The 22,333-nt window shown below is 40.6% G+C and overlaps 1 protein-coding gene and 1 long non-coding RNA gene across 2 annotated transcripts in view; both read left to right on the forward strand.

The window, feature by feature from the left end:
• The window catches only part of P3H2 (prolyl 3-hydroxylase 2), a 165,795-nt gene that overhangs the window by 37,982 nt on the left and 105,480 nt on the right, over positions 1 to 22,333 (forward strand). The gene's annotated exons all lie outside the window — the stretch shown is intronic.
• LOC138849320 (uncharacterized) overlaps positions 1 to 22,333 on the forward strand; it is an 83,217-nt gene continuing 60,884 nt past the window's right edge. Inside the window, exon 1 of the long non-coding RNA XR_011388005.1 lies at positions 1 to 22,333. This exon is cut by the window's right edge and continues 17,457 nt beyond it. This is a non-coding gene — a long non-coding RNA (uncharacterized lncRNA).

The following is a 22,333-nucleotide window of genomic DNA, read 5'->3' on the forward strand; positions in this document are numbered from 1 at the left end:
CCTTCCCTTCCCTTCCCTTCCCTACCTCTCCCTCTCTCTCTGTAACTCTGCCTTTCAGTTAAATAAAATCTTTAAAAAATAGTCTTAGAATTACCCAGAACAAATGATTTCAGGGCCATACTGTTTGCTGGTTATGTGTGTGTGTGTGTGTGTGTGTGAGAGAGAGAGAGAGAGAGAGAAGGACGGAAAGAGAAAGAGAGAGAGAAAGTGAGAAAAGATGGGACAAACCTGGGGGAGGGGGTTTAGACAGTCAGTCTCAATTCATTTTCCAGGTCCTGCATCCAGACGTCAGAGCCCTTTGATGGCATGGAAGGTTTTTGGTTTCTCTAGACGGAGGATGAGAGAACAGCCATGAAAAATAGCCAATTGCTACAGATGACTAAGCAGAGGAAATGTTCAGTGTTGCTAGGAGACCAGGTCTGCTGTCGGGCTCAGGAATGAGAACATGTCGGATGGAGGGCACTGGGCTGGAATTTGTGTTTGACATAAACCATTGAATCATGCATGCCAGTGAGACTGAGTCAGAATCAACCAGAGCTAGAAGCAGCCAGAAAAGTTTCCTACCTCTTTTTCACTTTTCCCTTTTTAAATTTTTTTTTTAGATCCAAACTCCTAATTAAAGATTCAACAGCAGACATAGGACACTTAGAATGTTTTAGGGACACTCTTGGATAGATGGCACTATGGTTTAAACCATCATTCAGAAAGAAAAATCTTTTCTGCAGAAGTCATGAACATATGGGGAGATTTAACTTGCTTGGATTCAGAGTTCCTCTGAGGTGGGTGAAATTACTGATCACATGAATAGTCATTGCTAGGTTAATATTTAGATTTTGCACTATTTAGTAAAAAATAATAGTGTGGTGTGTCCTTCCTTGGACTAGGGAGAACTCCTAACTAAATTAATGTGTTTCCACCAAGCAGCTGTGTGGCCTTGGACATGTTGTTTCTCTATAGCTTTCCATTTTCTCAGAAAAATGAGGTTGAACTGTGAATGACCATATCTTAAAAAATATTCAGCTTCGAGGATGGCACCGTGGCTCACTTGGCTAATCCTCCTCCTGCGGCGCCGGCACCCCAGGTTCTAGTCCTGGTTGGGGCGCTGGATTCTGTCTCGATTGCTCCTCTTCCAGTCCAGCTCTCTGCTCTGGCCTGGGAGGGCAGTGGAGGATGGGTGTTTGGGTCTCTGCACCCACATGAGAGACCAAGAGGAAGCACCCAGCTCCTGGCTTTGGATCGGTGCAGCGCCAGCCGTCGCGGCCATTAGGGGAGTGAACCAATGGAAGGAAGACCTGTGTGTCTGTCTCTCTCTCACTGTCTATAACTCTCTCTGTTAAAAAAAAAAAAAATCAGCTTCACTTGGTTCCAGGACCACAGACAGGTGTCACCAGCCCAGACCAGCTTGTATGAATGGATGCGCACAGGTGTGGTGTCACAAGGTAGTCTTCGAGAGGGACATTACGTGGCTGAGTAGCAGGCCTTCTACCTTTGCTGCAGCTGTGATAGCCGCCTCATCTTTGTACAACGAGGGTAGCACTTTGCTGTACTGAAGAAGTGCCCAGCATTCCATTTCCTGGAGCCGGGAAGCAACTTCAGGGAATGTTCTGCATTTTGATACTTTATGTTCAGACACATTCTCTTTCTTGTCAAGATTCCAGGAAGCAGGGATCACTTGGCTCTCAAAATCCAAGGTGTGTTCCTGCCAAAACACAAAATATCTCAAAATTAAGGACATTTGTCCTTAATTGTTTCAGTGTGTGAGTATTTTATAGACGTAGATATGGGTATATAGATACGGTACATTTTTGAAATCTGTATTATCTATTTTTTTACTTCTCAATTGTTTAAAAGGCCAGAAGCCATCACTGCCGGCATTAAAGGTCAAGCAGGTCAAGCCCCTAAGCAAACAAACAAAAAAACCAGAGTTGTACAGGAAATATCAACTAAATAGATAAAGTCTGCTCCATTCATGCCCTGCAGAGTGATTGTATTTCCACGAGCAGTACAAGACAAAGGTGTGGTCAACTTTCCTGGAGGATTTTCCCTGAAAGTTAGTGGATACATTCACAGATAGAATGTTTTAATTTTTGGAAGTATATGGGAAGTTTAGTTATGGGAAATCATTCTAAAATACAGATTCAATCATATTGTTCCTATAAATTGCAATTTATAATGATTACCTATATAGAAAAAAGCATTTTAGCACTCTGACTTCAGAATCAGCCCCTAAGGCATTCAGATCTGGCTGAAAAGCCCATGAGAGCATCTCAGGCATGGAAAGCCAAGACATAGTGACAAAAATGTTCTGCATGAAGGATCTCTGAGTGAGACTCCAGTGGAAAGAAGGGCCATCAAAGAAGGATGTACTTTTCTCTGAAGGAAGGAGAGAACTTCTACTTTTCATATGGCCCTGTCTAAATACCGATGGAGTTTGTGGACTCAAAAGGCTTCCATAGCCTTGGCAGCTCATGTCAAGAACCTCAGGTGCTCACTGACATTAAAACTAAGAGTGTTGGTTGTTAAATCAACAACAGGCGTTACCGTACACTTATTCCCCATGTAGGACCTCTGTCCTTAATGAGTTGTACTATGAGAAATAACTGTAAAATTTGTTCCCAATCTGTACTTTATACCTGGTGTGTATGTGTGTGTGGAGGGGTGCAAACTGTTTAAATCTTTACTTAATATAGAGTTGGTCTTCTGTATATAAAGTTAATTAAAAACGAACCTTAATGAAGAATGGGATGAGAGAGGGAGTAGGAGGTGGGATGGGAGTGGGGGTGGGAGGGCTGGAATGGGGGAAAGAACCACTATATTCCTAAAAGTTGTACATATGAAATTTGTATTCATTAAATAAAAGCCTTCTAAAAGAAAAAAGAAAATAGAGTTTTACTGTCTTAGCCTAGGATTCAAAGCTTTCCAGATCTCAGTAAGCCCGTCTTTCCAATCTGATCTCCCATCAATCTTTTTCAAGTATTCCAAGTACCAAACAATATGTTTCCTACTTTTCCATAGGACCTCTGTCCCTTCATCTTCACATGTCCAAATGCTACCCTTTCCCTTTCTAGGGGCCGGCACCATGGCTCATTTGGTTAATCCTCTGCCTGCAGCGCTGGCATCCCATATGGGCGCGTGTTCTAGTCCCAGTTGCTCCTCTCCCAGTCCAGTTCTCTGCTGTGGCCCAGGAGGGCAGTGGAGGATGGCGCAAGTGCTTGGGCCCCTGCACCGGCATGGGAGACCAGGAGAAAGCACCTGGCTCCTGGCTTTGGATCAGTGCAGCGCCGGCCATGGTGGCCATTTGGGGGGGTGAACCAACAGAAGGAAAACCTTTAAAAGTAAAAAATAAAAAAAAAAATGCTACCCTTTCCCAGTGCTCTTCTCTAATGCATATCTTTCGGGAAGATTTCTCTGTGTCCTGCAGTTGGAAGAAACTTTTCTCAGAGAAGATGACATTTTGTACTCATCTCAAAGCACTTATTCTTTTCTGCTTTGCATAATATTTATTTCATGTTCTAGTCTTCTTTTTGCTACTAGGCTGTGATCTCCTTCAGAACAGGAATTTTGTACCTCTATCTTGGGACAGCATCCCCCTCATTATGCAGTACAGGTGGGGTTGATGAATAAAATTTGAAGAGTGTGCTATTTTTCAGATATCCTCATTCAAGGTAGTAGAGCAGCACTCTTCTAAGTTACATGAAAAACCCTCTCAGAGGTTTTAAGATGTCATTGAAGAGAAAAATTGTAATTGTACCAGGATTTGACTTTCTCAGTATATTTTCCTCTCTGTAATGCACATTAAAAGCTTTCCTTTCTTATTTTTTTAGAATCTTTTAAATGGAACAGGAATATGGAAATGAGAAAAAAAGACATAAAATAATCAACAATCAAAAGAGACATTGATAAAGAGGAAAGGCTTGCATTCAGTCCATGCATCCTACCTGTCTTTGGATCTTCCCCCTGTAGTTGTAATGAGATAGGATTGGTTGTATAATGTTTGTATAGATACAGATTTTGTAAGTGTGGGAGTTACATTATGTTTTGAAAAATTAGGAAATTTCTTTCTTTTGTCATGCTTTGAGAATGAGATTATGAAAATTTAGAATGATAATGTTTGTTTTGTTTTGTTTTGACAGGCAGAGTGGACAGTGAGAGAGAGAGACAGAGAGAAAGGTCTTCCTTTGCCATTGGTTCACCCTCCAATGGCCGCCACAGCCGGCGCGCTGAGGCCGGCGCACCGCGCTGATCCGATGGCAGGAGCCAGGTACTTATCCTGGTTTCCCATGGGGTGCAGGGCCCAAGCACTTGGGCCATCCTCCACTGCACTCCCTGGCCACAGTAGAGAGCTGGCCTGGAAGAGGGGCAACAGGGACAGAATCTGGCGCCCTGACCGGGACTAGAACCTGGTGTGCCGGCGCTGCAAGGCGGAGGATTAGACTAGTGAGCCGCAGCGCCGGCTAGAATGATAATGTTTTAAATTTAAATTAGAATCATTGGAATGAGATCTTAAGATTAAGTGATGCAATACAATTTTGTGATTAAGAAACGGAAACAGCAAATGATTTGGTTATAGTCACATAAATGCAGTGGTAAAAATCCAAGTCTTTTAACTTGTGTAAGTGTCCTGTCTTTTCCTTAAATGAGTGTATTTCTTAATCTAGTAACAAATCATTTGCTGCATTATCTTCTTCAATGGCTGAACTTTCCTCAAAAGATTTGAACTACCCTCTATAGTATTTTTCACAAGTCTTGTTTATTGTTTGAAAAATCCAGACAATCTTTGTACAGCTGCAGACATGATTCACTAATCTTATTCATTTGAGGTATGGCCCAAGTACAAAAAGAGCAGGCATCTTTGATTTCAACTTGAACTGTGTACATTATTGCAGACATGGCTTCCTTCTGCAAACAGTTTTTGGACAAACATATACCACTGATTTTGATCACCTGAGTCTTGGAAATTCTGGACCTATTGTTGTTACTTGTCCTACTTTCCTTAATAACACCACAGCTTCTGGGTACATTGTTGTATCATCCTTGAGTCATACCCAACAGAGCCCCAGTGACCAGGCCAAATGGCAGGATGCATTCTAAGTCTGGTGAATGATGATCTTCTTACTGTCTGTGTTTAAGCATGCTCATTGCTTTTTAGCTCAGACTTGCCCGGAAATTGAAAAGAGGCAGATTGTTTGTGGTTCATCATAATAAAGAGGGCTTTATGAGGGCTCTGCAGCAAGGGAATGACATCCAAACTGTGGCAGAATTTCTCATCTGCAGCACTGAACAAGTAGGGTGAGAGTTTGTGATCAATGACCTCTTGGTTTCCTTCTAGATCTGCCATGAGTTTGTAGAAACAAGCCAGGGGTCACAGGCTGAGATTATTTTTAACCTCTTTAATTGAAGTATAGCATATATACACAATAGTGCACAGATTATATGTCACAAAGTAATCATTCATTTGATGGTTATTTACTGTCACTTGCAATCCATTAAAACTCCAAAACAGATATATAAGAAATGCTTGAACAATCCTTTGAGAATCTTTGCCACTAGAAGTTAAACTAAGACAAGGATGTCTTGGTGAAGTAGGATGGAAACAGAATCAAGCCACAAAATCAACAATCAAAATACACAAAACGAGATATAAAGATCCTTGAAGATTTCTTTAAGGAACTCAAATAATGAAAAAAATTAAGACAAAATAAACTTCTACTATATCATGTCAAAAGGGAGCTTATTTTTTTTCTTTGACAGGCAGAGTTAGACAGTGAGAGAGAAAGAGACAGAGAGAAAGGTCTTTCCTCCGTTGGTCCACCCCCCCCAAATGGCCACCACAGCTGGTGCTGCACCGATCCCAACCCGGGAGCCAGGCGCCTCCTCCTGGTCTCCCATGCAGGTGCAGCACCCAAGCACCTGGGCCATCCTCTATTGCCCTTCCAGGCCACAGCAGAGAGCTGGACTGGAAGAGGAGCAACCAGGACAGAATCTGGTGCCCCAACCGGGACAAGAACCCAGAGTGCCGGCGCCCAGGTGGAGGATTAGCCTAGTGAGGTGTGGTGCCGGCCTAAAAGGGAGTTTATTAGACTTCCTTAAGAAAGGGGATAGAAATTATTTGAAGCTTCCACAACTTGTAGATATGGCAACTCAGATCACTGATGGTATAACATAAATTGAGAGTATTAAATATATTCACTGAGATCTTGAGGCTATCAATATTCTTTTAGGAGAAAATCTTGTGTTCAAAATAGCAAATTTTGGCTTAGCAAAATTAATTGAGGGCAATGAATATACAACAAGACCAGGTGCAAAATTTCCAATCAAATGGGTGGCTCCTGAGGCTGCACTGTATGGTCAATTTACAATAAAGTTTAATGTGGCCGGCACTGTGGCTCAACAGGCTAATCCTCCGCCTTGCGGCGCCGGCACACCGGGTTCTAGTCCCGGTCGGGGTGCCGGATTCTGTCCCAGTTGCCCCTCTTCCAGGCCAGCTCTCTGTTGTGGCCTGGGAATGCAGTGGAGGATGGCCCAAGTGCTTGGGCCCTGCACCCCATGGGAGACCAGGAGAAGTACCTGGCTCCTTCCTGCCTTTGGATCAGCGTGGTGCGCTGGCCGCAGCGTGCTGGCCGCGGCAGCCATTGGAGGGTGAACCAACGGCAAAGGAAGACTTTTCTCTCTGTCTCTCTCTCTCTCACTGTCTACTCTGCCTGTCAAAAAAAAAAAAGTTTTATGTATGATTACTTGAATTCTATTGACAGAATTGATCACAAAGGGCAGAGTGCCATATCCAGGTATGGTGAACAATGAAGTGTGGAACAAGTAGGAGGATACAGGAAGCCCTGCCCTCAGGGCCGTCCAGAACCCCTCCATGAATTGATGAATTTGTGTTAGAAAAAGGGCCCTGATGAATGACCAACATTTGAGTATATTCAGTCCTTCTTAGAAGACTGCTTTGCTGCTACAGACCATAGTACCAACCAGGAGGAAATTTATAATCTAAGTAGGCTATATTATGTGCACAGATCTGCCAAAATGAAAAGAAACTTGTGTAGAGTTCCTCACTTATGTACAGAAATCAAAAGAAAATCTTCACTCTGCATGTATTTATTGGTAAACTGGGCTTCCAGCTATGGTTGTACAAGACCACTTTTTTCCCATATGTTAGGTGCCAATGATGACTTTTCCAACTTATTCCAGGGTCCAAAGAAAGCAGAGCTGAAATATTAATAACAGCATAGGTGATAGTCTGATACTGAAGAGCAACAAGGCTACTGTGCAGAAACCAGTTTATTCTTTTCTTCCTCAAACTCAGAATTGCTAAGACAAAATATTTATTGTTATAGATATTATAGACAAAATTTTGGAGATAAAAGTTATACAATAGTAAAATCCAAAATTAAGGAACTTAAAAGGATCAAATGATTCCATTACACTTTTTAAAAGTTCCGTGCATTTATTGTCAAATTTTTCCTTTTTTTAAAATCTTGTCTTTTTTGCTTTTAAATGCACTTATGAAGTATCTATTATGTGCCTGTCCTGTTCTCTCTCTTTTTTTTAAGGTTTTATTTATTCATTTGGGGGACAGAGTTACAGAGAGAGAGAGGGAGAAACAGAGAGAAAGGTCTCCTATCCACTGGTTCACTCCCCAAATAGCCACAATGTCCAGGGCTGGGCCAGTCCCAAGCCCTGAGCCAGGAGCTTCTTCTCTCACATGGGTGTATGGGCCCAAGCACTTGAGCCTTTCTCTACTGCTTTCCCATGCCAAAACAGAGAGCTGATTGGAAGAGGAGCAGGCAGGACATGAACCAGCACCCATATAGGATGCCCACTCCACAGGTTGAGGCTTAGCCCAGTATGCCACAGTGTCGGCCCCCTGTCAAATTTTTTTCTAAATCAAACAGTATGCGATCTTAACATAGGCCTCATTTTTGATGGAAATGGGCCATGTTTTAAGGAGCAAAAACAAGAATATAAACAGAATCAAAATCTTTATTAAATATAAGGCCATCCCAGTGGATTTGAAGTATAATTTCACTGTGTTCATATTCATTATCATGGAACTGGAAAATTGAATCACACATTTTTCACTTCAGTCATTTTCTGAATAGTTCAATTTTGAATCATGATTGTAACTAGTAAATCTTTTTAAAGTTTGCGTTAATTTTTTAAAGATAATATATAATTGAAATTGTACTATCCTGTGCAAGAGAAAAGCTTTCAATCTTTAAATAGCATGAATGTAAAACACACTTAAATAGTGCTTTAAAAATAGATTTGGCACTGTGAGCAGTGTTGCTAATATGTTGTTATGATTATGGGTGACACAAATTGAAAGTATCATTAGATTGAGGACTTCAATGTACTTCTCCTTGTGTTGAGTATAGACTAACACAGAGAGAAATATATTCAAAAGAAACATGAGAAATGATAATGTGAAATTTTTATAGGTAAAGTATGGCATGTAATAGTTAATGTTGATGTCATGGAGTGACAAAATGACTTTATTGGCACTCAGAACTCCTCCCTTATCTATTTTCAGAGAATTGAAGAGTTTATGAATACAAAACTAATTTTCTTTAGCATACACACTAAGTGAATATTATATCCTCAAAATAGTGAAGTAAGGGCTTCACAGTAATTCCAATGACACAGTTTTGATATAAAACATTTTTAGAACTCCAGTCTTTAAATCCATATTTTAATCTATATTCATTTTATTAAAAGTATTTATTATTTATTTATTTATTTGAAAGTCAGAGCTATAGAGAGTACAGGAGAGACACAGAGAGAATGATCTCCCATCCACTGGTTCACTCCCCAGTTGGCCACAAAGGCCAGGGCTGAGCCAGGCCAAAGCCAGAAGCATCATCTGGGTCTACCACAAGGGTGCAGGGCCCCAAGCACTTGGGCCATCTTCTGCGGTTTTTCCCAGGTCATTAACAAGGAGCTGGACCAGAAGCAGAGTAGCTGGAACAAGAACCAGCGCCCATATGAGATGCAGGTGGAGGCTTTACCTGCTATGCCACAAAGCCAACCCCTCACTTTTGAAATATCTTTAATGGTTATCATTTTTTTCTCTTTTAGAATATAGAATTTTGAGTAGGAAAACTATTAACAATGGTGAAAGAGGAGAAAATTTTTGCCTACTTGAAGTGCAGAGTGAAATATGTAATATAACACTTATATTATTAACTTAGAAAAAATTCCAAAATATGAATTTGAATGGCAACATTACTGCTTTACACATATAGCAGAGGAAAAACTTAATCTGATCATTAAAACAAAAGTGGTATTTCTCTTTTAAAATAATGTTTTTATAGTCATACTTTAAATAGCATTATATGAATCCCAGGTTTTCAGGATATAATTTTTAACCACTATCACTTACCTAATTTCATCATTATATTTCTTCTTTTTTAAAAAAAATATTTATTTCTTTGAAAGAGTTACACAGAGAGAGGAGAGGCAGAGAGAGAGAGAGGTCTTCCATCCGCTGGTTTATTCCCCAGATGGCCGCAACAGCCAGAGCTGTGCCAATCCGAAACCAGGAGCCAGGAGCTTCTTCTGGGTCTCCCACGTGGGTGCAGGGGCCCAAGGACTTGGGCCATCCTCTACTGCTTTCCCGGGTCATAGCAGAGAGCTGGATTAGAAGTGGAACAGCGGCCGGCGCCGCGGCTCACTAGGCTAATCCTCCGCCTTGCGGCGCTGGCACACCAGGTTCTAGTCCCGGTCGGGGCGCCGGATTCTGTCCCGGTTGCCCCTCTTCCAGGCCAGCTCTCTGCTGTGGCCAGGGAGTGCAGTGGAGGATGGCCCAAGTGCTTGGGCCCTGCACCCCATGGGAGACCAGAAGAAGTACCTAGCTCCTGCCATTGGATCAGCGCGGTGCACCGGCCATTGGAGGGTGAATCAATGGCAAAGGAAGACCTTTCTCTCTGTCTCTCTTTCTCACTGTCCACTCTGACTGTCAAAAAAAAAAAAAAAAAAAGTGGAACAGCTAGGCCTCGAACCGGTGCCCATATGGGATGCCAGCGCTTCAGGACAAGGTATTAACCTGCTGTGCCACAGTGCTGGCCCCTCATCATTACATTTCAAAATCTCTGCTATGGTATTCATGTTCAAATTCAAGCTATTCTAAAATCTCACAGAAGAACTTCATGTAAGATGGCTTCAGTTCTGGTGCTAAAAACTATGGTGGTTTCTTCTATTTATATAACCTGTGTAGCATCTAATTCTGGCCAGAAGGTTTTTCTAAGAATAGTGCTGTCATTATTACCTATAACATCTAGAACCTGTGACATGAGATTTTTAAAGGGCTTTATGTGAACTATGATATTGTAACTTCTCTATGCATTTTTAAAATGGTATCAAAAGTGTGTTTGAATAATGCTGATCAGAAAAATAAGCCAGGAAAAGTTGATGGTATTCATTAGATTTTAAATAAATAGCGCAGTTCCTTGTAATAACAAATGTATAGTAAGATAAAACATTAACTTAATGTGTATTCAGTTTAAATTGTTATGTATTATATATTTTTAAATTGTGAAGAAAAATAAAGTTTTGTTCATTTAAAATTTTTTTCCACAACTTTTTGTTGTCAGTGTTTTAATGTGGAACTTAATTAACCCTTACCAAAAAAGGAAGTTGGCAAAAGCAGCTTTCTAGCTTTTTCTTTTTTTTTAAGATTTTATTTACTTATTTGAAAGGCAGAGTTACAGAGAGAGAGAGGGAGAGACAGAGAGAAAGGTCTTCCATCTGCTCATTCACTCTCTAAATGGCCAGAGCTGGGTCCATCTGAAGCCAGGAGCCAGGAGCTTCTTCTGTGTCTCTCACATGGGTGCAGGGGCCCCAGCACTTGGGCCATCGTCTACTGCTTTTCCAGGCCATATCAGAGAGCTGGATTTGAAGAGGAGCAGCCAGGACACAAACTGGCACCCATTTGGGATGCCTGCGCCACAGGTGGAGGCTTAGCCCACTAATTCGCAGTGCCGACCCCAACAATTTCTAAAATGAATAATATAACTTAAAACTTAATATTTTATAAAGTTTTCAAATGTCATTTTGTGGATAACTGAAATAATTATTGTAATTGTTTTATTATTTATTATTATTGTTGAACGCAAACTGTGCATGGGAAATGTGTTTGGTGAAAAAATATGCATGGATTTCAAGTTATTTTGCCTGAAATAAATTTATTTTTTTTTAAATTGCCTTTGTGCTTATTTATTTGAAAGCTAGAGCAACACAGAGAGAGAGGCAGAGACAAAGAGACAGAGAGAAATCTTCCATCTGCTGTTTCACTCCCCAAATGCTTGCAACAACCAAAGCTGGGTCAAGCCAAAGCCAGGAACTTGGAACTTCATCTGGATCTTCCATGTGGGTGGGCAGCTCAATCAAAAGTGGAGGCGGAACTTGAACCCAGAGACTCCAATGTGGGGTGCTAAAGGCCTGCTCTTCGCCTTGTCTCAGTATATATTTTTTAATCTCAACATGAAAAATACTTTTAAAATATATTTATTACTCATTATTCATATTTTGTCTATTTTATCAAGATATTCATTATTTACCTTGTTGCTGTATGAGATTCATTATGTGGGTAAGTTAATGCATAATTTTCCTGTGCATTATTGTCTCTTGAATTGTCATCACCCATACTCAGACCTGAGATTAGTTATTTTCCCAGAATCAATTTAAAATTAATCCTAGATAATGGCTGGTGCCGCGGCTCACTAGACTAATCCTCTGCCTTGCGGCGCTGGCACACCAGGTTCTAGTCCCGGTCGGGGCGCCGGATTCTGTCCCAGTTGCCCCTCTTCCAGGCCAGCTCTCTGTTGTGGCCCGGGAGTGCAGTGAAGGTTGGCCCAAGTGCTTGGGCCCTGCACCCCATGGGAGACCAGGAGGGGCACCTGTCTCCTGCCTTCTGATCAGCACGGGCCGCGGTGGCCATTGGAGGGTGAACCAACGGCAAAAGGAAGAGCTTTCTCTCTGACTCTCTCTCTCTCCCTGTCCACTCTGCCTGTAAAAAAAATAAAAATAAAAAAATAAAAAAAATTAATCCTAGATAATAGAAAAATAAATCCTCTTTTTAAATCATTCTCAGATGACCTTTTTGTATTTTTAGCTTTTCTTTATTATTTCAAAGTATATATGCCTAAAAAAGTAATGAATAATATAAGAAAATGGTTACTGAAATTTCCTGGAAGGGAAAGTAGTAAAATAGCCCAATGGTAGTTTTAAAATTCCCACTGGAACAATTGGAATAAATGTAATTATATTTTGTTTAACTTTCCTAATTCATGCTGGCTATCAACCAATATTTATTCACTGATTAATGTAACTCACGATTAGAATAAAAGTGGACTGGAATTACATGTCCCAAGAACTGAAAGTGAGTTTAACTAATTTGCCAGAAAGAATTTACTGAATATTTTAAGTTTAATTCAATATTTATTCCAGGTGACAGATTCCTTTTAGAGACTGGCACTGAGAAACCTGCTTATGGTTGTTTGTAGTAGAGATTTCCAAATTAATACAATCCCTTTGAAAGTTATTTATTTCAGCATTCATTTAGTAAACATTTGGATACTGTCTGAGTGCCTAAAACAAATGATGACAGCTAAAGCCAATGGCATAGGGGTTTGCTTTAGTTCATAAGTGCAGATAGGTCATCTTGGAACATGTTGGTATTTATTGAGGAAATTAGGTACTTCAAATTTGATGGATTGCTTAGAAGCTAGTGGAAAACATTTTAGAATCCAGAATAAGAGCCAAAGATTATCTTCCTAAAATCTCTCATTATTTTTCTTGATTTAATTTATTCAGATTTTAAATCATTTAAAAAAGATCTTGTGCCAATTACATGCACCAGATTATGATGTGCTATTTCGGTCAGCTTAAAGATGAAAGTTTGATTCAATTACCAGAAGTTAATGAAGTGAGTGCAATGCATAAGCTTAAAAACTGAAGCTGTAGCAGCAGACTGGGGACTGAGGTAATGGAAATTCCCACTGGAGGCAGACAATGTGTTTTTACTAAAGATAGCTTTTTTGAGAAACTGGTTGTTCTTATGAATTGTTAGTAGTAAGAGTTTTTAACGTGGGAAGGAAGCATGGTTACACAGGATAGTCAAGATTTATTGTCCTTTAATTTCTTCTTTGATGTAATTGTGGCCACTCCCTATGCACTGCACAGGGGGTCCTTGAGTGCACCCGGACTGTTAAGGATGCAGGAGAAAAGAGGAGGCAGCCTGGTTAAGAAGAGAGGCCCCTGGGTACTCTCAGAGAGTACACATTCACCTTTTAGTGGCGTGAGGCACTCAACTGACAATCCTAGAACTCAGTTACCCCTAATTCAAGAGAAGACACTTGGACTAGATGCTTTCATGAACCACTTCAACATCTTCTACCATAGTTCTGAGTTGCATGTTACATGTTGATTGTAAGATAATAAGAAGAATCATATGAGAAAAATCTCATCCTCTCACCCCCAATTCCTCCAACCCACTTCTCCTTTTATCGTGACAATGATGATGATGATGATGATAGTTTGCTATATATGATCAATATGAGTTCACAGTATTTGACTGGTATCCTGCTTCTAGCCTATTTCTTATAGTCTTGTAGAGAATTTCATGTTTGAAATTATCCTAATTTTTTTGTCACATCTTCAGTTTCTCTCTAGTTACACTTGCATGATTGCTGTCAGTACACAAATCCACCTTAATATATCCATCTTAAATGAACCCCTTCCACCTCTACAAATTTATCTGTACTTGCTATCTCTACTTCTCATTTTCTCGACTCACATTGAATAGATTTGCATCTATGCCACTGCGTTGACATGCCACTTATGAGTCCTTTACTGTCTACATCTTGAGCCGACATTCAGTTACCTGCCTTCAGTATTTCAACGTTCGTGACATTGGATCTTGGACCCTTCCTTCTCTAATTATTCTTTCTTCCATTTTTGCAAGATTGTCTCCTTTCCTCGCACTCCCCTCATTGCAAGATTGCCTTCTACTTAAATGGAAGCTTTCTGTCTTCTTTGTTGGCTCTGACCATTGAATTCAAGTGCCTCAGCATCTTTATTACTGCAAAATACATGAAGCATTTTGCAACACAGGGATGAAGATGAGAAGGCCCGGGAAAAGATGGAAAAGTGAACAGTGTCACATATTTTACAGGGTACAAGTTCTGTTTGGCTGGAGGTTAGAGTAAGTTAAGAGTAGATTCACTTACAGAAGGAATTTAAAATATCCTATCAAATCTTAATATTTACTCTGAAGCTAGGAAAATATTCCTAGGGATTGTGAGCCCTTAATTTTTTCCTATCTCCATAATCAGTAATATGAAAAGATGCTAACTCAGTGAGGCTGGTAAGCTAATAGGCCTAATAGAGAAGGTAGAGATTTCCTATTATTGGAAACTCAGGTCTTAGCAGTGTCCCAGAAGAGAAACCAAGAATGTGTCACCACAACCTCCATTGTTCTCTTGATATGCTTTCCAAAAAGGGTACTCCAGAATCTGGAACCAAATATCGTGGAAGGTGACATTTATTCTTTAATTACCTAAATATTTATCGAACTTCCACCATGTGGAAGACACTGATAGGTGAGTCTGTCTTGGATACATAAACAGAAAATGGAAAACCACCAATTTACTAAACTATACAAAATGTTCATATTATACTATGTTTATCTTTTTCAAATATGGGCATTTTTGCTTTTATAAATATATAAATTTAGACTGTTAACTTGATGAAGCCTGTGGCTGTGATAGTTTTTGCTCTACATCTGTTCTTAGTGCCTCTTGAAGTACCTGGTACACCGCTAAGTCCCGCTAATTACACATACGAATGCATGAAGATTACAAATTCAGATACAATATTAATTGTACTTTTACCAAACTACAAGATACCCCCTCCTTGAATCTGTCAACTTCATCCTGTCAATATTTATATCCTGATGAGATTTAGGTAGTAGCTATCAGTCTGGCCCTTCCAGCACAGCCTTGGGCACTGAAGGACCAGAATCAAAATTACCTAGTTATATCATAGAATTTTGTTATTAAGAATATGTATTTGGAGCTGGTGTCATGGCACAGAAAATCAAGCCACCACCTGCAATGCTGACATCCAAGATGAACACAGATTTGAGTCCACACTTCTTCATTTACAGTCCAACTCCCTGGTAATGCACTTGGGAAAGGACCGGAACATGGCCCAAGTACTTGGTTCACTGCCACCCGTGTGGGAGACCTGGGTGGAATTTCACGCTCCTGGCTTTGGCCTGGCCCATCCCTGGCACATCCCTGGTGGTTGTCTGCATTTGGGAAGCGAGCCAGAAGGTGGAAAATCATTCTCTCTGTTTCTCTCTTTCTCTGTATTCTGCCTTTCAAATGAACAAAATAAAGTTGATAAAAGAAGAAGAATATTTTATTGAGATCGGCATTGTGGTGTAGAGGGTGTATGTCGGCAGAGGGTGTAGCTCCCTTTTTGCAACACTAGCATTTCATATTGGAGTGCCCATTAGAGTCCTGACTCTTCTGCTTGTGATCCAGCTTTGTAATAATTCACCTGCAAAGCCTTTACTCTGCCATTCACATGGGAGACCCCGGTGGAGTTACTGGATCCTGGCTTCAGCTTGGCCCAACCCTGGTTGTTGCAGGCATCTGGGAAGTGAGCCAGAAGACGGAAGATCTCTTTCTGTGTCTGTCTCCCTCTCTTTGTCACACTGCCTTTTGAATAAATAAATGTTGAAAAAATAATCTAAAATTATTTTGTTTGTGGTTAGGCATTGATTTTTATTTCAGATTGATTTAAATTTAAGTGTTTAAATCAATATATAGTTAAATAAAAATGCTTATATTTAACTAAAGATAACAAGAGAGTGGAGGTTCCCCAGATTCCTTTCTTGCAGAAATAAGGAATTACATCTCTACCTCTCTACTAAGTCTTTTTCCTGCAGATCCTGGGATGACAGCTTAAGTTCCAAAGCAGTTCAGAGGCCACCACACTGGCATCGCTCACTCCACTCAGCTATTAGCCACCACACTGGCTTCACTCACTTCAAGAAACAAAATTAATTATAATAACAGCAATCACCACAATGCTGGGAGAAGATTTGGACATATTTGTGTCACAGATCACCAAACTTGGAAACTTTATTGGGGCACTATTATTTGAACCTCTCATAAAGTGCATACTTGGTGTTTAATAGCACATTAAATGTGCAACTAGAGCCTTTCATATTTAAAATTTTCAAAACAAAAGGCTGGAAGCAACAGCCAATATATCTGGGTTTAAAAAAAATAACTTTTGTACCAAGCAGTGATTGGTGTGGTTGTCCTACTTCAAAGAGAACTGTTAGTGCTGTGATGTAATACCCAAACACATTGACCAAATCTAGAGTTTAGCAAAATTCTTTTGTCCCAAGAACATTTGCTTTTGTCTTTGGCATCCTAGGAAGTAAGATGCTCTTTTGCAGACATGGAAATGATTAATTCCTTCTCTTCATGTCTCTTACTGTTTACATTTTAATAATCCACAGTTCATGCTATCTACAAACTATCCATCACTGGCTAACTAGAAGCAGTCTGTTTTGTTTTGATTTGTTTTTTACCAGTAGCTGTATTCCCCTCACTGGGACATTTTTCATAGATTATGAAGCAATTTATAAAGGTGGAACTTTAAGTTTAAAGTAAAACATCTTGGGGCTATTTATGGATAATTATGGTTTGCTCGCAAATAGACTGGTTTAATAGAAGAATAATGACAAAATTCTTAAAGTGAGTAAAGAACTCAGTAATGGAAGCTTAGAACTAAACATAAACAAATTGTCCAGTAGGATTTGAACATGGCTTCCTACTATCACCTGCCTGCACACTTTTACTACAATTCTAGGATTATCCCCTTCTGATATTCTCTTCCCTACAGTTCATTGCCAGAATCTTGCTCCCTGTTAAAGTTCTTGGTGATGTTTGGAGAGTGGGTTTGAAGATATGAGAGTATATAGATGGGAGGGGAAAGCACTCATATTGAAGCCAGATGTTATAATTAGTCTCATTTTATAGATGATAAAACCAAGGTTCAGAAATATTAAGTAACTTGTCCAAAGTCACTTAACTACTAGGTAAAAATGTTTGGATACCAACACAGAAAGTCTGTCTTTGCATTCAAAATGCAATGTTCCCCCTTGATAATAGTTCCAGGCTTATTTTTCATAAATAAATATTCATTATAAATATTCATAGGTAAATATTTATTGGACACTTACTAAACTCACAACATCAGTGTTACAGCAGTGACAATATATGGGCCATGGCATTTCATTTATCATTGGTAGTTATTGAGTAAGAGAAATTCTTTATATATATTAAATTTTAATTTGTTAAGTGGGGCTATTCAATGCAAGTCACTTTCAGATAAGAGAATCAAATGAATGATGTTTACATTGAGGATTGTGTTGGGAGAGGTATAGCATATACATCTGTTAAAGATACAGAGCACAGAATTGGGAAGTAGGAAAATAAAGACAAGGAGCTGTGGTGACATGGGGTAGATATTAGAACTGAAGTGAGTGTGAGAGAATTCTAGAAGAAATAGAATTTTGGTCTAGTTTTGAAGGAGGGTTAATACTTGAACACAATTCATACGAGATGGTTATGATGAGCATTGCAGAGAGATGTTTTAGGCAGCTGCAGAGGGTAGAGGGATTTGGGAAAGACTAATTGTCTTGAAATGATGTTTGTTGAAGAATAGAAGAAGGCTGAGGTTGTAAGAGTAAATTAGCATATTAAGGGGAAACTTTGATGAGAAAAAAAATCCAACTATCCTTTCTGAGGATCTAATAAACTCCAGCATTTCTCTTGCTTTATCTCATGTAATTCTCACAACTGCAAATAGTTACATTTTTCATTGTATAATTTAGGAACTTACTGAAAGTCCTTAAGAATATACCAAGATTTGAATCCAGGCTTGCCTGGATCCTGACATATATCCTTTTTATTCCATCACAATCCATTTCTTCTGAGGGTTCTCAGGATCTATTACATGTTTATTAGCAGAAGAGAACATAATAACTGGCACCGGTTTGCCTAAGGAGTTGGAAATGAGGTAGGACTCGGGGCCAGCACTGTGGAATAGCAGGTAAAGCTGGCACCTCTAATGCCGGCATCCCAATGGGCACTGGCTCGTGTCCCAGATACTCCACTTCTGAACCAGTTCCCAGCTAATGGTCTGGGAAAAGCAGCAGAGGATGGCCCAAGTCTTTGTTCCCCTGCCACGCATGTGGGAGACCGCGATGAAGTTCCTGACTCCTAGTTTAGCTTGGTCCAGTATTGACTGTTGTAGCCATCTGGGGAGCAAACCAGCAGATGAATGATTTCTCTCTGTTTCTTCCACTCTCTAACTCTGACTTTCAAAATAAATCAATAGAACTAAAAAGGAAAAAAAAAAAAAAGTCAGCAAGGCAAGCATAGAATTTGCAGGGGGGTGTAGAACAAGAAGTGGTTGGCAGCACAGTGTTGAACTGCTCTTCAGTGTTTAGTGTTGTTTGGATTTTGCCACAGTATAGTAAGAGGTATTGGTAAACACAAACTAGGTGATCCATTTCTCTTTTTGAATTTTGTGATTGAGCGCAAATTCCCATCATAAACCTGTTGCCAGTCTATATTATCTGTGAGCTTTCATTGAACCATGGTCACCACTTCCATCTTCTTAGGAGGTTTTGTGTTAAAAAAATATAGATCCATGTTTCACTAAAGAAAATTTACTCATAAACTTCAAGCTTCAACCGTTCAAGGGATTGTGTGTTCTTATGGACGTCACGTCCCCCTCAGTTGGGGCTGGTACACAGGAAGCTCCCTAGCATAGCATATTATGTCAACACTGTCCAAAAGTCTGTGGAAAAGAACTGGAGGAAGCATTCTTAGGCAATGGCAGGGGGGTGGAGGAAGAAGGGGTTAGGAGAAGGGAGAGGAGAGAAAGAAGGTGTTTCAGTTTTGTTGTTAATTCCAGCTTACTCCCACTTTGAATGTGTGATATGGCTGGAAACAATGGCATTGGATATCCTGAGAGTCCTTGAATCAAACTCCTGGATGGAACAGGCTGTTCGTGTTCCATAAGGGTGATTTTTTTTTTTTTTTAATGCAAGATGTCTAAAGCCACATGTCTTCTTCTTTTTTTTTTTTTTAAGATTTCATTTATTTATTTGAAAGTCAGAGTTACACAGAGAGAGGAGAGGCAGAGAGAGAGAGAGGAGAGGCAGAGAGAGAGAGAGAGAGAGAGAGATCTTCCATCTACTGATTCACTTCTCAATTGCCACAAAGGCCAGAGATGGGCCTCTCTGAAGGCAGGAGCCAGGCGCTTCCTCCAGGTCTTCCCACAAGGGTACAGGGGCCCAAGGACTTGGGCCATCTTCTACTGCTTTCCCAGGCCATAGCAGAGCTGGATCAGAACTGGAGCAGCTGGGTCTCAAACCGGCAACCATAAGGGATGCCAACACTTCAGGCCTGGGTATTAACCTGCTGTGCCACAGCACTGGCCCATAAGGGTGATCAAAATAAAACGTACTCTTTGCTTCTATTCCTACTCTCCCCTTCCCTATATTTCTAGCTTGTGTGGGGAGCAACCCGGACTAGACTGTTACTGGAATTAAGACTTATTCTATGCATCTGCTCTCCCACAATATGGCGCTGGGAGAGAAGAAAACAGCTTCTACACAGCTGCCTCCAGTTCAACCAATAAACTGTAGGACTTGCTCCTGATTGGAGGAGAGCAGTGTACTCGGCGTGTGGGCAGCCGAGTTGGGATTGGCAGAGGAGGACTATAAAGGAGGAGAGAGACGGCATGCACCAGGAACATCTAAGGGGAACATCTAAGGGGAACACCTGTGCAGCCCCCGAGAGAGCCGGCCGGCGGTGTGCCGCTCCCCTGCGGAAGTGGGGAATGTGGCCAGGGGGAACCGCCCTTCCACGGAGGTGGAAGGGACAGTAGCCAACCCGGGAAGAACCAGCAGCAAACCCGGGGAGGGCCGAGCAGACAAAAGAACAGCGCAGGGTCCTGTGTCGTTCCTCCACGAAGAGGGGGAGCGACAGCTTGTTAATAATTGGATTTTGGTTTATGACCCACTGTTTTTTTCTCTTTCTGTAAACATATTTTCCTTTGCATGTAATAGTAGAACAAAATAACACCAAATTATAGTTGATGTGAAAACTTCTTGTTGTTTCTTAGAGATAGATTTCATCTGATGATGCAGAAATCAGAGCCTGTGTGAGACCATGAGACTAACATACAAAGCATCACCCAATTACTTAAAAGCAGAGGAGTTGGGGCCAGCACCGTGGTGTAGTAGGTTAAGTCTCCACCTGGGGTGCCAGCATCCCATGTGAATGCCAGTTTGAGTCCCAGCTGCTCCACTTCTGATCCAGCTGCCTGCTAATGTCCTGGAAAACCAGTGCGAGAAGGCCCAAATGCTCGGGTCCTTGCACCCATGTAGGAGACCCAGAAGAATTCCTGGCTCCTAGCTTCAGATCCACCCAGCCCTGGCATTGGCAGCTGTCTGGGAAGTGAACCAGTGGATGGATGATCTCCCACTCTCTCTGTCTCTCCCCCTTTCTCTCTGTAATTCTGCCTCTCAAGTAAATAAATAAATCTAAAAAAAAAAAAGAAGAGTTGTGACTTAGTGACTTCATAGAAAGCACTGGCAACTAGTAAAAATAAAATAAAATAAAATAAAACTTGGAATTAGAGAAATCAAGAGGGAAATACTTCTGTGAGTCACTATTTAAAATATCCAAGAAGTTTTCATATTGCTGATTTGGCTTTCATGGTCCCATTAATTTCTACAAATTAAACATGTGAACTTGAGCAGAATTTGTATTCAATTGTAACCTCCGGAAACTTGGCAGCTTTGGTACTGAATGAGTTGCAAGTTAGATATGAGCTTCCTTACAAATCCCAAGCCTAATTTTAAAATAGATGCCTTGGATTTGAATTTAGCCAAATACATCATTAGTAGTGGCATTTGTTGTATTTTTTTCTATGGCCATGGCTGCTGCTTAATCTCCAGGCATTTTATGAACTTTCAAAGCAATGAATTTCAGAAATATGGTGCTTCCAATGGCTGATTTAGGACAAATGTTTTAAGCTATTTGTTGCAAAACTCAGGCATTTCTCAAGCATTGAATTAGCCTTAAACAAATTATTCATCAAAATGTTTGAATTCTTAAATTAAGCAGTGTAATTCATTATATTAGAAGAAAATTCTAGATTTTGGGCAAAGCCTTAACATATCAGCACTCCATATTCCTCTGAACTTCTTATCCATCAAACTCATATCTGAAGCAACTTCTTACCTGGTCTCCTAAAAATGGAACTTTATCTATTAAGGTTTCCCAGCATAATGTAGTATCATAGTACTTTGTGACTTTTCAAAATCTCAGATTGTGAGCAGGAATCCTCACCTCCACGGTGTGGAAAATAAGGAGTCAAATAGATGAGATGTGAATGCGAGTACAATTGGGATTCTTGCGGGGTACTAACAGGGTGAAGGATATTCCCAGCAGCTCCTCTTCCAATCCAGCACTTTGCATTGGCCTGGGAAAGCAGTGGAAGATGGCCCAAGTGCTTGGGCCCTTGCACCAGGTGGGAGGCCTGGAGGAGGCTCCTGGCTGCTGGCTTTGGATCAGCGCACCTCCAGCCATTGCAACCATCTGGGGAGTGAACCAGCAGATGGAAGACTTTTCTCTCTGTGTCTCCTTCTCATTGTATGTAACTCTACCTGTCAAATAAATAAATAAAAATCTTAAAAAAAAACACTTTTGGAATTAGTGGAAATTGATGGTGAGTGTGGTTGGCAAGGTGGGGGCAGATTCAGTGGAGGTGAATGATGCTAAGAGGGAGGAGAGCAGTGCAGTAAGGACATCATGATGAATAGGAAAATGTCACTTTTTCCAAACCTGGCAGTTCAGTTTTCTCATTTCTTTGGTCATTGTTTCTTTCAACATGACACTATGGCTGGGGATACAGGGAGGGGTAGGATTCCCCGTGACTAAAACCATTGACCTTTCCAATTTTCCATCATACACTGCTGGATGGTGATTATGTGTTTTTGATGCTGCCTGGTGCAGCTGTGCTGGGAGTCCCTTGCTCACAGGGACTGCCTCTCAGGAACACAGTTGTACACACATAGTGACCGCATACCATGCCTACCAGCACTATAAAAGTGTCGATTATGCAAACGTGCCTCTCAAGAGGCCCACTTCCAGTGGGAAAGACAGATGTGACTCCAGAGAATAAGGTCATTATGGCACACATTATTAGATTTTAAAAGCATGCCCACAGG

Source organism: Oryctolagus cuniculus, chromosome 4 (assembly GCF_964237555.1).
Source record: "Oryctolagus cuniculus chromosome 4, mOryCun1.1, whole genome shotgun sequence".
Classification (NCBI taxonomy): domain Eukaryota; kingdom Metazoa; phylum Chordata; class Mammalia; order Lagomorpha; family Leporidae; genus Oryctolagus; species Oryctolagus cuniculus.